Raw genomic sequence first — 11,934 nt, forward strand, 5'->3', positions numbered from 1 at the left:
CGGTTCCGACTGTGGAGTTAGCTCCCCTCACAGTTAGACCACGAGCTCAGGATGGCACCGTGAGGCATTTTTACTGGCCTGGCCCGGTGTCGGTGGACAGGGAGAGCTCCCTGGATCACTCTGTCTGCTTGGACTGCTTCGGGACATACATGATTGAGATTCCGATATTTATTTTGGGAGAAGATCATATTTAGATACTGATCAGTCTTTGCTAATTGGGCAGAATGAGCTCTTTGAAATCTGATTTCGATACGTTATCCTTTAGGGAGCACCTATTAGCATGCGATATATCATTGTTATGTGCTAGTGAATGCATTTATGCTTCCCTTAGAAGGCTAAGTGTTGAAAGCAAAACACAGGTCGAATTTGTCTTCTATGGGGCGTATACCTCTGTCCCATGAAAATCACTGCTGGATGCAATAGAAGACGGACAGTGGGCGACTCCTTCTCTCTTTATCGTTATTTAGAAAACGCGGCATCTCATTAAAACCTCACGACGACTCCGGAAAGTAGGCGGGGCTTAGACTGTCACCCCATTGTGCAGGTGAGGAAACTGAGCCTCATGTACGTAAAGTGATTTGCTGGAGATCTGAGTCAGGACAGAGGCTTGGTGTTCTGACTCCTAGGTTAATTTTTTTTTTCCTGCGTATTTTTCATGGCCGCACTTAAAATGAACCCTGCCTTTCTAGTTATTTTTTGAAATCTTAATTCTATACTCCACTGAGCCTCTTGTATGTTTTGCTGCAGATGGCATTTATTTTTCTATCTTATGAAAAACCACATTAATACAGATTTGCTGTTCATTCTTCTGTATGTGTAATGTCAATTGGCTTGAAGATAGCTGAAATAATTGGACTGTGGGGCTCTGAGCTGAGAGTTTATTGTCAAGTCAGCTGTCATCTCTTCTTCATCATTGTGGGGAACTCAACCATGCAAAGACCTTTTCTTCCCTCTTACCTGGAAATCATGCAGTATCAGCATATTAACAGGTAGTCTTACACAATGCTACTTTTGTCATTTGGAGCCTAAATAATCAGAAACATAACTGGGGAATTGTCCAAAGGAAAGTTTTGAATTCTTTCTGTTCAGCCTAACCTTTACTAGAAAAAGTCTGTGTGGGGAATTCTCAGTTTCCTCATTTGTAAACGTCTTTCGCGGATTCACTCATTCATCCATCCATCCATCCGTTGACCTAGTCACCATTTCTTGATCCCCTCCCTGCTCTGTACCAGGCACTGAGCTAAGTGCTGGGAATGGAAGGGTTAACAGGATCCCTGCTGCATCCCTCAGCTTTTCAGATGAGGGACAGAGGAAGATGGCACACGATAGGGGCTTTGCGTAATTGCAGAGGGTGATCAGGAGCCCTGGTGGCCCATTGTGGGTGGGGTAAGAGATACCCTCCTGAGGTGAGGTACTGAGCTGAGTACCCAAGGGCTGGCTTGCCAGTAGAGGGCCACTTGTCCCCCACAGAGCTGGATTTAGTGCCCAAGTTTTCTAACTTGTGGGAATTTTTAAGTCCTTGATACCACCCTGGCAGAGAAATCTTGGTGTGGTGTGAGTAAGTGCTGGGGTGGGGTGGGCTTTCTGGCATAGGGAGCTGTATGCACAGAGGCACAGAGGCCTGCGTGGTGACTTGTGGGCACATCATGCTGTTTGAAATTGCTTTGGGTTAGGGCATCTCGGCAAGGCGTGGGGATGGAGACCCAGGCCGAGGCCAGAGCCGGGAGAGCTCTGAGCCGAGCAAGGTGGACCTTAGGCTGTAGGTCATGGGGAGATATTGAAGGGCTTTTAGCAGGAATGTGACATGCAGACGTCTGACTTGAGAAAGCTCATGCAGGCAGCTGTGCAGAGGAGTGGAGGGAGGGGAAGATGCTTCACATGAACGGCACAGGGGGCCAGGACAGGTACAGTGCTTGGGAAGGTGCACCGCCCAGCTAGGGGGGCCTCGGGAGGCAGAAGCCTAGGGACTTGGAGCCAGACCAGATATGGGGGCCCCAGGCACACAGGGAGGTAATGTCCAGTTTGGCTTCACCTACAGACTGTGTGACCTGGTGCAATGCACTTGCTTTCTGTGAACCCTGACTCCTTGTGTATCGGATCAGCCTGGCAACCCCATCTCGGCCTCCTCACAGACACAGAGAATGGGTCCGTGAGGGAGCAAGCACGGGCGCTGTCTGAATGCACAAGTGCTGTCAAAGAGGATTCGTCATCACTGAACTCGGGTTGGCAGACGACAGCCCGAGGACCGAGTCTGGCTTGCTACCTGGGCTTGCAAGAGCGGCTGCAAGCGTTAGTGTGTCGTCTTGGCTGCCTTCTCGCCGAGCTGAGTAGTTGAGGTGAAAACTGGCCGCAAAATGTTTACTATATCTGTCCTTTTGTTGAAAAAGTTTGCTGGCTTCTGGTTCAAGTCATGGGTTATGGTTTTGCCACATATAATTATGAAAGGGCATGGAGAGATTCCAGAGTCTCTTTTCGCTTATCGATTCTGTCGTTTTGGGCAGGAGGCCCGGGTTCCTTTGGGTGCCTGGTTCTCTTGGACCTGGCTTGGAATGATCTCTCACGAAGAGAGGGGAAAGTCAGCTTCGCAGCCCAGCAAGCTCCCGTCTTGTGGAAAATGCGCAGGGCACGCACGAGTGTCACCTCGTTGGTTTCATTCCGGGTCATCCCCTCAGAGGGAACACATGACCAGGGCCAAGGGGCTTGCTCTGAATCCCTGCAGAAAACGTTTGTTTGCATGTTCTTTCTTTTCCATTCTTTCCTCGTCGTTTTGGCCTGATTGTTGTTCATTTCACTTATTTCCCAGTTAACCGGAGTAATTTTGTTTCTCTACTTCCCAGTCATTTTCTTTCTTCTATTCCAATTAATAACCTGGGTCATAATAAGTAGAAATCAAATCAAATTATGGTCATTACTGCTGCACTACTCAGCTCCAGCCAGCACGTGACATTGTCACTTCTTTGGTTCAAACTTTTCTTGATACCCCTTTGCTTTTTCGGCCGCAAGAGTGGCAATTACACATTTATAGACAGACAAGAACTGAGGGTAAAGGCCACCAGCCTTCCAGGTGTGCCTCCCTCCTCGTGAGTCCTTTTCTTCCAAAAGAAACCAATTTGAGCTGAGTTTTAACGTCAGGCCTCCAGCCATTCTTGGCTCTAGAAATACCAGGAGGATTCAGAAGCTGCACGTGCCATCAAATATCATCTGTGTTTAAAGCAAGTAGAGAAATGCGCGAAGCGCAGACACAAACCACCTTCATTTCTCATGGCGTTTTTACCTGCTAAAATAAAGTCTGTTCTAAAGCTGACTTAGGGACGTGCGCCCTTGACCCTGAGAGATGGTCCCACCTTCCCGGGCAGGCCATATTTCCATTCAGTGTCAGAAAGAGAAAAAGGAAGAAACAGAACGTCGGTGCTGGCAGAGCCCTCAGCAGTGCTGTCATCAACGCTTCTCGCTGGACAGATGGTGACAGGCCCGGATGTGCCACGCTCACTTGTTTATTTATGTGAACTGGCATTAGACGGCTGCTGGGTGGCAGAGGGCGTCTTCATTTGTTCAGTATTTGTTTGTTCCTTCGTCTGATGCTCAAAGAACCTGCCCTGCTGCTGTCCTGAGCCGATTGCCAGACCTGGACACCCGTCCCAGGTCTGAGCCGTAGGCCATTTCACTGCCCCAGACTTGCCGTTCCTTCCCGCCCTCCCCAGGCATTCAGACTGGTCTGTTCCCCTTCCAACAGCTACTGTCTCCCTCGGGGATTCCTCTGCCTCCTCCTAGTGGGGAGCTGCCCCATCATCCCTCTGGCCTTCCAGCTCTACAGCTGCTTTTGTCATAGGGTTATTACGGAAAAAGGCACAGTTGTAGAGAGCAGGTGTGGGGGAGTAAAAATGTCCCCAAATCTCAGAATTTGCGCAGTCATTTATCCTGGTCCGTGGCCTCTGATTCCCTCTGGCGATAGACCCGGATGTCCTCATGGATGCCTGCCTGCTTCTCTGATTCCTGAGGAGGGCCTTGAACCTCTCATCTGGAGATTCAGCTCTGCCTTCCTCCGGAAAAGCCTCCCCACTCTCGCCCCGGCCTGGGGCAGCAGCAGGGGGAGACCAAGGCCCGGACCAGCACCCTCCGTGTCAGGGTGTCCTCTCTGCTCAGGGAACACAGGGTCAGGCTTGAGCAAAAAGTCATGTGGATGTTGGAGGAAGGGGCTGACCTGATTCACAGGGGAAGGATTTCGGGGAGAAGCTGACACGATCAAAGCTAAGCTTTGGTAAATTTAATCTGCCAGTGATGGGTAGGTGAGAATGGAGGGGATTAAGCCCAGAGAGGAAAGTTAATCAGGCAGCAGTTTCTCTTACTGATGAAAGAGAAACAAAGATTCTGAGACCTGTGAGCATTTAGCTGACCTCGCCAGGCATGGCAGGAACCCCCTCACCATCAGAGAGATCAGGCTCCCTGTCAAGGTATGACTCGGAGATGGCAGTGAGCACTAAGATTTCTTAGTAGAGACCGAAGTCTGAGACAGATTGGCCCCTGTGAAGTGTCACCCAGACCCGAGGCAAGGATGGGACTCATACAGGCAAAATCCCAGAATCTGACAAGGAAGTGTGGGCGGTGGGTTTAAATTAGCCCTGGGTCGTCCGTTCAGGGTTGGCTGGTGGTCCTGAGCGTGGCGTCGCTCTGTTTGCTGAGTGTGGAAAGCACAAGTTCACCATCAGGCTGTTTTCTCGTGGTTCTGACCAGTTTTCTGAGAAGTTTTGCTCTGATTCCTTTCTCTGAGCCCCGAATGCTTGCTGTCTTGCCCTCTTACTGTTCAAGGTCATGCAAGGGCAAGTCTGCATGCACATGCTCAAGACTCATCAAATATTTCGTTTATCAAAACAAACCAACCAGAAACCGTGGACTAAATAGAGCTCCCTACCTGGCTGTGAATTTGGGATCTGGGTGATCCTGGGCATGTCACCACTGTAACCTCTCTGATCCTCACTTTCACTATCAAAGCAAAAAAATTTCCCAAGATGTGCTGGGCAGTGGTAAGTTTTAAATGAGATAAAAAATGTGCCTGACATGTAGAGGCAGACAGTAAATGCTGGCAGAGTGTGACTATACAACGGGGAAAAGCACCCATGACTGTCAGGCCTCCTCCAGCTACTAGAATCCTCCTTGCAGGTGCTTCAGGCTCCAGGGATCCTTGCAAAGGCCTTGAGCGGAGTCAGCCTGTGGGGACCAGCAAGGAGTGACTTGCGCAGGCCAGTTAATCCCTTCCTAATTCCTTGCTCATCACTCTCTTCTCTCCTGCGGATCTTTCTTTATCCCTGGAGACAAAGAAGATGGATCATCTTCTTAAAGAGGCATCACTCACATCTCCACCTGCCTGACCTGTTACAAGATTTAAGCTGTCACTTAATTTGTTCCCCATTAAGTGCAGAAGCATCCTCACCTCCTCATCTTTAGCAGAGCTTGGGGGAGGGGCCGAGAAGAAAGTATAAAGCTAGGAGAGGATGGGCCTCAGGAGAGGCCCATTCAGAGTTCTCCTGGCTCTCAGGGGCTGCAGGAAGGAAGCGGGCACCGGAGTTGGACTGGGACTGGCCTCAGGCTTGGGGAGGGGGCCGATTTGGTGTGGAGGCTGTGAACAGAGCTGAGCTCTCAGCTTAGGTGGATTTGTTTTAAAGTCACAGCTTTCTGGGTATTCCTTGGCTTATCTTAAATGCTTATCTTAAAAGCTGTGACTTGTGCACAGACTCTTAAGCAGTTCTGCATCCCCCCTCCCCCGCCGACTCCTGGGATGGGGTTCGAATTAATCAGCCTTCTGATTTTCTGGAACCCTTAACTTTCTTTGACCCACACGGAGCTGCAGATTAGCCTGTGAAAAATCATATGTACCTATTTCTTTAAGTCCTTTCCCGTCTTATTTCTGTGGGCGATTTTGAGTCATAGAATGTTTCTGAGCTGAGGGCACCTAGGAGATTGTTAGTGCAGGAGGCCGAGACCTGCCTTGTGGTCGTCCTGTTTTCCACCTGCTCCTCCGTGTGGACCTGCGGTGACCCTGACAGTTCTCCAGCTGTCCCCACTTTCATTGCGTCGTCTAATTTAATCCTCCGTGTGGCCTGCTGAGACTGGCCTTATTGTTTTCATTTTACAGATAGGAAACTAAGTTTCAGCGAAGATGAGCCGCTGGTCCGAGGACACCTGCCGGTCAGGGTCAGGGTCCATATTCAAATTTAGGTCTTCTGCTTCCACTATTTCTGTTTCCACAAGAGATCAGTCACCACTACAGATGTGTGTCCAGGGTCTCTTAGGACACCAGCAGGCAGAGCAGAAGTGGGTTACACGCGAGGCTGGCGAAGATGAAGCTTCAGGGCCCCGTGCCGTATGTTCGTGTGATCAGGTCTTTTTCGTAGCATTCGCAAAAGTACAATATCTGTAATTGGCTAAGACCACGGTCTTGTTCTGCTCTGGTTTCCCCTTGGGTCAGGTGGCACGGAGTGGCTGCGGGCCTTTCTGGGACTGGCTAGAGGAGATGTGGTTTGGGGGTGCGTTTGTTCGGGCTCAGTGGGATATGGCCACATGTTGTCAGTCACTCAGGTTACTGCTGCTCATCCTGGGGGAGCGGGGCTTCCAGGGATCCTCCTCGTGTCACTTGGCTGACTCACCTGGCATCAGGACACAACGGTGTAGGGTCAGAGGTCGTATTGCAATATGACATGTCAGAATATCAGACTGATTCTTTGTGGTCCCCTTACCCCATAAGCCTTCCGCTCTTCCGCTCTTCCAGAACTTTCCTTGTTCACTCAGCCTACAAGGACCTCCCTCAGCCACTCCAATTGTCTTTCCTACCCAGGTCCCCCTCGGACACTTGGCATCTCCTGCCACCCGCCAGCTGTGTGCTCTTGGGCACCTCGTAACCTATCTGAGACTCGGGTCCACATCTGCCATAGGGATGGACGGTGTCCAGGTAGGCTCTGCTCCCTCTTCCTGAGTTTTGGTGAGTACCACGTGAGCGACAGGGAGGAAGCATGTGGAGAGCCGTGAGCGACGAGCTGCCGCGTATTGATCACCGTGTGCTGATGCTCAACTTACATTGGCTCCTCTCAGGTGTGCCTGCAGCGGGCACGGCACTAATGATCCGGGACCCCCTCCAGCTCCGCGCACAGAGTAGGTGCTCAGCCAAGGTTTGGGGGTGACATACGAAACCTGACTCAGTGTCTGGAGTCAGACCCGGGCTGAAATTTGTGTTGTCTTATCATCTTTGTAACCTTGAAAAAATGACTGAATCTTGTAGGGCTTCCATTTCTTCATTTTAAAATGGGACAGAAAAATGCTTCAGAGGTAAGGGAACTAAGGCAGAAACTCATATAAAGTGCCCTCACATCTTCTAGTGCGTCATCTGGTAAATGGTTTTTGCTCTTGCTATTGTATTTGGAAGACTTATTAAAATACTAGTATTTAATTCTTAACAGTGACTCTGCTGGGCATCAGGAGTGCAAATACGAGTGGCACTCAGGGTCACTGGTCATCAAGAACATGCAGATTAAAACAAAAATGGAATGTCATTTAAAAAATACGAAATATTGGAAAACCTAAAATAGAGACACTTTTAAGTATTAGAAAAGGTACAGAAAAACATCTCCTTCCATTTCCTGTTGGCGGGAGTAATATAAATTAAAATTTTAGAGGGCAAAATCACAATTTCTACCTAAATTTAAAATATGCATACTCTTTTAATCCACTAATCCAACCTCTCAGTATTTACCCTAAAAACATTTACCTACGCAAATTATGAAACATTTATAAGAGTTTTCGCTGCAGCATTGTTTATAAGTGAAAAATGAGAAAAAACAATAATGAGAAAAAATAAAACAATACTCATCAGCAGGGGAATGTAATCCACGGGACAGCCATACTATAAAATGCTATAAATCAATTTAAAAAAGAATGAATTAGACATATACATACTGATGTGGAAAGATCTTGGACTAATGTGATAAGTGAAAAAGTAAAATACAGAAAAATTTATTGCTTATGTTAAAAAAAAAACCTCGGATCACAAAGCTTTTTGTACCCGTATGTGTCTGTGTGAATAGCCGGGGGAAGCTGGAGGGAAATAACCGAATCCATAGAGTTGTCCGCTGAGGAAGGGCTGGTTTTACAGGGACCCCCGGCAGTTTGCTGAGTTAGCTTTGTCTGCATTTTCACCAGTAAACATATTCCCGTGTTACTTGCGTAAAGAAAGAAAAGTCCAAAACACAGTTTGTTGGCACTAATGAGTCGTCTGACCGCTGGGGACGAGCTGGGTACTGATGGGAGGCAGGAACCGTTCGAGTGTGCAGGACACCCGTCGCGGTGGCCGTTCTTCGCTGCTCCCAAGGCCGGAGTCCAGGACGATAGTAAGGGCCGGGCACACGGTTCCAGTCTAAGCATGGGGACGTGCAGTGTGACCCGGACAGATGCTGACTCTTGCTCCTCGGCCCCTTCCAACCCGCACTGTGAAGCTAGCTCTGCCCTCTAGCTGGTCACTCGATACCTGGGCTGCAGGCCCTGGCCACCCAGGGGTACACATTGAGATTCCTCTGGCTGAGGTCTCCTTGGGCTCTCAAGAGGTGTTTCTGGGCAGGGGCTAGGAGAATCCCCAGCCACTGTCCTCTCATGGTGTCCCCATCCGGGCACACATCTCCTGCCGTGGCGATTCTGCACACCCGTGCTGGCTCAGGGCAGCAGACTCTCTTCCCCTTATGGTGTTGCCTGAGCAGCCCGTTAGCCTTAGGCCTTTGCCGTTCAGATTTCCCAGGCACAAGATGTGTCCCACAAACTCTGTGGATGTGGGACGAGCTCTCCTAGTGGCCTTGAGGCTGCCTCTCAAGGCTGGTGGTGAGGAGAGGAGGTGGGACTGCAGGACAGCGACAGCCTCGCCCAGGGGCACTCTCCAGCTTTCCCGCTCATCTTGTCTCCTCCTGTGGGCGTGGGCCAGAGGTGGGTAGTCAGCCGAGTCCTCTGCCTCGCTGTGCACTGTGTCAGTAGTTGGCATTCGCTGTCTTGGGGCCTCGGCCCAAACGGAGGTTGAAGGAGCTCCACGTGGTACCTACTAAGAATGTAGCACAGCTTGACTATGACCTGGGTCACAGGTTGTGGAACCTTCGAGATTATGATCTTTAAATACTTTCCTTCAAAAATGACAACACCGAGTCCCAGAGATGCTACACAACTCATCCAAGTTCACACAGCTATTTAGTGATGGAGCCGGCAGTTAATTACATGAACTGTTGGTTCGTAATGACCCCTGCAATTCTCAATCTCTTGTTAATAAATTCTAAACATGAACTTCTTTATACTTTTTGGTTGCCTGTGGTTGGTATGTTGGCATAGAATCAATAAATGATGTGAAAACATTTCAATAACATACATTCTCCTTTATTTTTGTAACAAGTAATGGAATGGAGGCTTAGTCGCTGATCTGAGACTCCAAACTGGGTTTTTGAAGCAGTGGGAAGCAGAGGTAAGGGAACTTCCTGTCCCCGGGGACGTGACATCGTGCTAGAGGGGCCAGTGTGGCACACATAAGCTCCAGCAGTGGATCTCAACTCGGGCATATGGACAGTATCTGCAGACACTTTTGGTTGTCATCACTGGGGCGGGAGGGGGTACTACTGGCATCTAGTGAGTAGAGACCAGGGATGCTGCTAAACATCCTCGAGGCACAGGACAGCACCCACAATAAGGAGTAATAGGACCCAAAATGTCAATAGTGCCAAGGCTGTAAAGCCCTGCCCTAGGGCATGAAGTGCTAACAGCTGGGTTAATGACTGGACACCAGAAACACAGAGGTGGAGGAAATCAGGGCGTGAGCCGGGCCCCTCCGTGTAAATTCGCACAGAATGCCTCTCTCTTCTCCCCCGCTGTCCTGCAGAGAAGGGTCCCCACACCTGTTCTGTCCTCTTTCTTGGCAGCGGTGTCTGGAAAGGCGTCCACCACCGTGGCTGTGGGGGAGTGGGGAGCGGTGAAGGAGCTCCTGGGTCTGCACAGGTCGTCAGTGTTGGGAGCACGTCGTGGAGGGTGCCTGCGTCCTGATTTGACCTTACCAGTTCCGACATCTACTGGTCACCCCTTGCTACAAGGCTCCAGCGCTTTGGCTTCGTGCATGGCTGCCACCCGCCAAATTCTGACTGTGTCCCTCTCTGCCCTCTCTTTCCTCTGCTGCCCACTGACTGTCCTGTGCTCCGCCATCTGAGCTAGATTTGAGAACATGCTCTTTTTTCACTGAGACCTTTGATGTGATTGTTGGGGGGAAAGATGTGCTTAGGGACACCAACTTCCCCTCCGTCCCAGAGGCTAAGTTTCTGAAGACAACAGACAGATGCTTAAATTAATTAAGAGCAGAGGCAGCATGATGAAGTTTCTCCCCTGGTGAGTGGTAGAGGCTGTGAGCCTGAGGGTTTTGGGTTTTTTTTTCATGCTAAAAGGTTGCTTTTCAGAAGACTAAATTATTAACATTTTTTGAAGAATGGATCCTTTTGAGCAACATTCTTCTTGAATTTTCAACTGTCATTTGAGAAAACACTGCAAATATTAGACTTGAGAGTCTGAGTTGAAAGCATCTGGCACCTCCCACCTCCCCTTCCTCCTGCCTCTCCCCTCCTGCCTCTCCTGTGACAGGTGGCACCGGAAAGAGGCCTGGCCAACGCCCTCAGGAGCCAGTGGCAGAGAGGGGCTGGAAGACAGGTCTGCGCTCTGCCCGCTTCCCCTCCGTCTTCGCTTCTTTGGTCTGGGTGGACTCAGTGACTCTCCCCGTTGTTTTGTTTCGTTTGTTTTTCATCCGTTATCTGGGAAACTGAGGGTGGAAACGACAATAATCACGTATTTCGGTCAGCGTGGCACTCTTTCCTTCCTGGGCAGCCTCCGTGAGTACGAGGCCTGCTTTCGTCATCCTTCTTTCTTTATGTTTTAAAGTATTTAATATAAGCAGCATGATGGTTTGATATACCTAGACACGTGACATATTACAGTCAGGCTAATTACCGTATCATCTCCTCATATAGTCACCTTTTTTGGAGGAGATGAGAGCACCTGAAATCTGCTCTTTTGGCAAATTTCCAGTGTTCAGCAGAGAGTTATGAACTGTAGTCGTCAGCCTCCTTTCCCACTGACCCTGCCTTCCCACCCCCTGCCCCGCATCACCTGATGACCCTTCCCTAGGACACATGAGAGAGGAGCACGCACCAGAGCATACGGGCCGATCAGAATCTTCTGCTGGGCGTGACTCCCGCAGGAGCACACTGCTAAGGCCCAGTAATGGGTTTCTTCAGATTCCCTTATCTCTCCCAAGAGTTTGCTGAAATTACTCTAGTTCGACTTCAGTATTTTACCTCATTTTTTCCCGTTTCTAATCCCAAGGTCTCTATTTTCTTTTGTTACTAACAAGCTCCATCTGTAAAGTGAGGATAATGATGGTGAATCAGCCCGAAGCCACAGAGTCTGTACCAGACGACCGTTTCCAGCTTATTTCAGTATAAGATTTATAATTCAATTACGATTCTAAGGGCAGTCACACCTTAGGGAGCAGGTGCTTCGATGAGAATTTGTAGCCAGATTCTCCTAGTGGGACCTTCTTCTTCAGGCCAGTCTCACCTCCCGTTTCTCGGAGAGTTTTTAAGTTCTCAACAGGCTTTAAAAGCAGTATTTTAAAATCAACAGCTCTTTATTATGAGTCTTTCTGGAGCTGTGTAAAAAGCCACGAGCATTCATTTGGCTCAGTTAGCAAATGTTTTCTGAGCTCACATTTCACACCAGGCTCTGGGGCTGCAGATATGAACCAGGGAAATTTGTATCTTTCAGAAACCTACAGACTAATAAGGGAATAAATTCATCCACTCAATGTGTCAGGTATTATTGTAGGTGGTGGAAATTTAGTGGTAAATAGGACAGATAAGCACCTTTCTGTTCTGGAGGTTA

The sequence above is a fragment of the Pteropus medius genome, unplaced genomic scaffold (assembly GCF_902729225.1).
Source record: "Pteropus medius unplaced genomic scaffold, Ma_sr-lr_union100, whole genome shotgun sequence".
Classification (NCBI taxonomy): Eukaryota; Metazoa; Chordata; class Mammalia; order Chiroptera; family Pteropodidae; genus Pteropus; species Pteropus medius.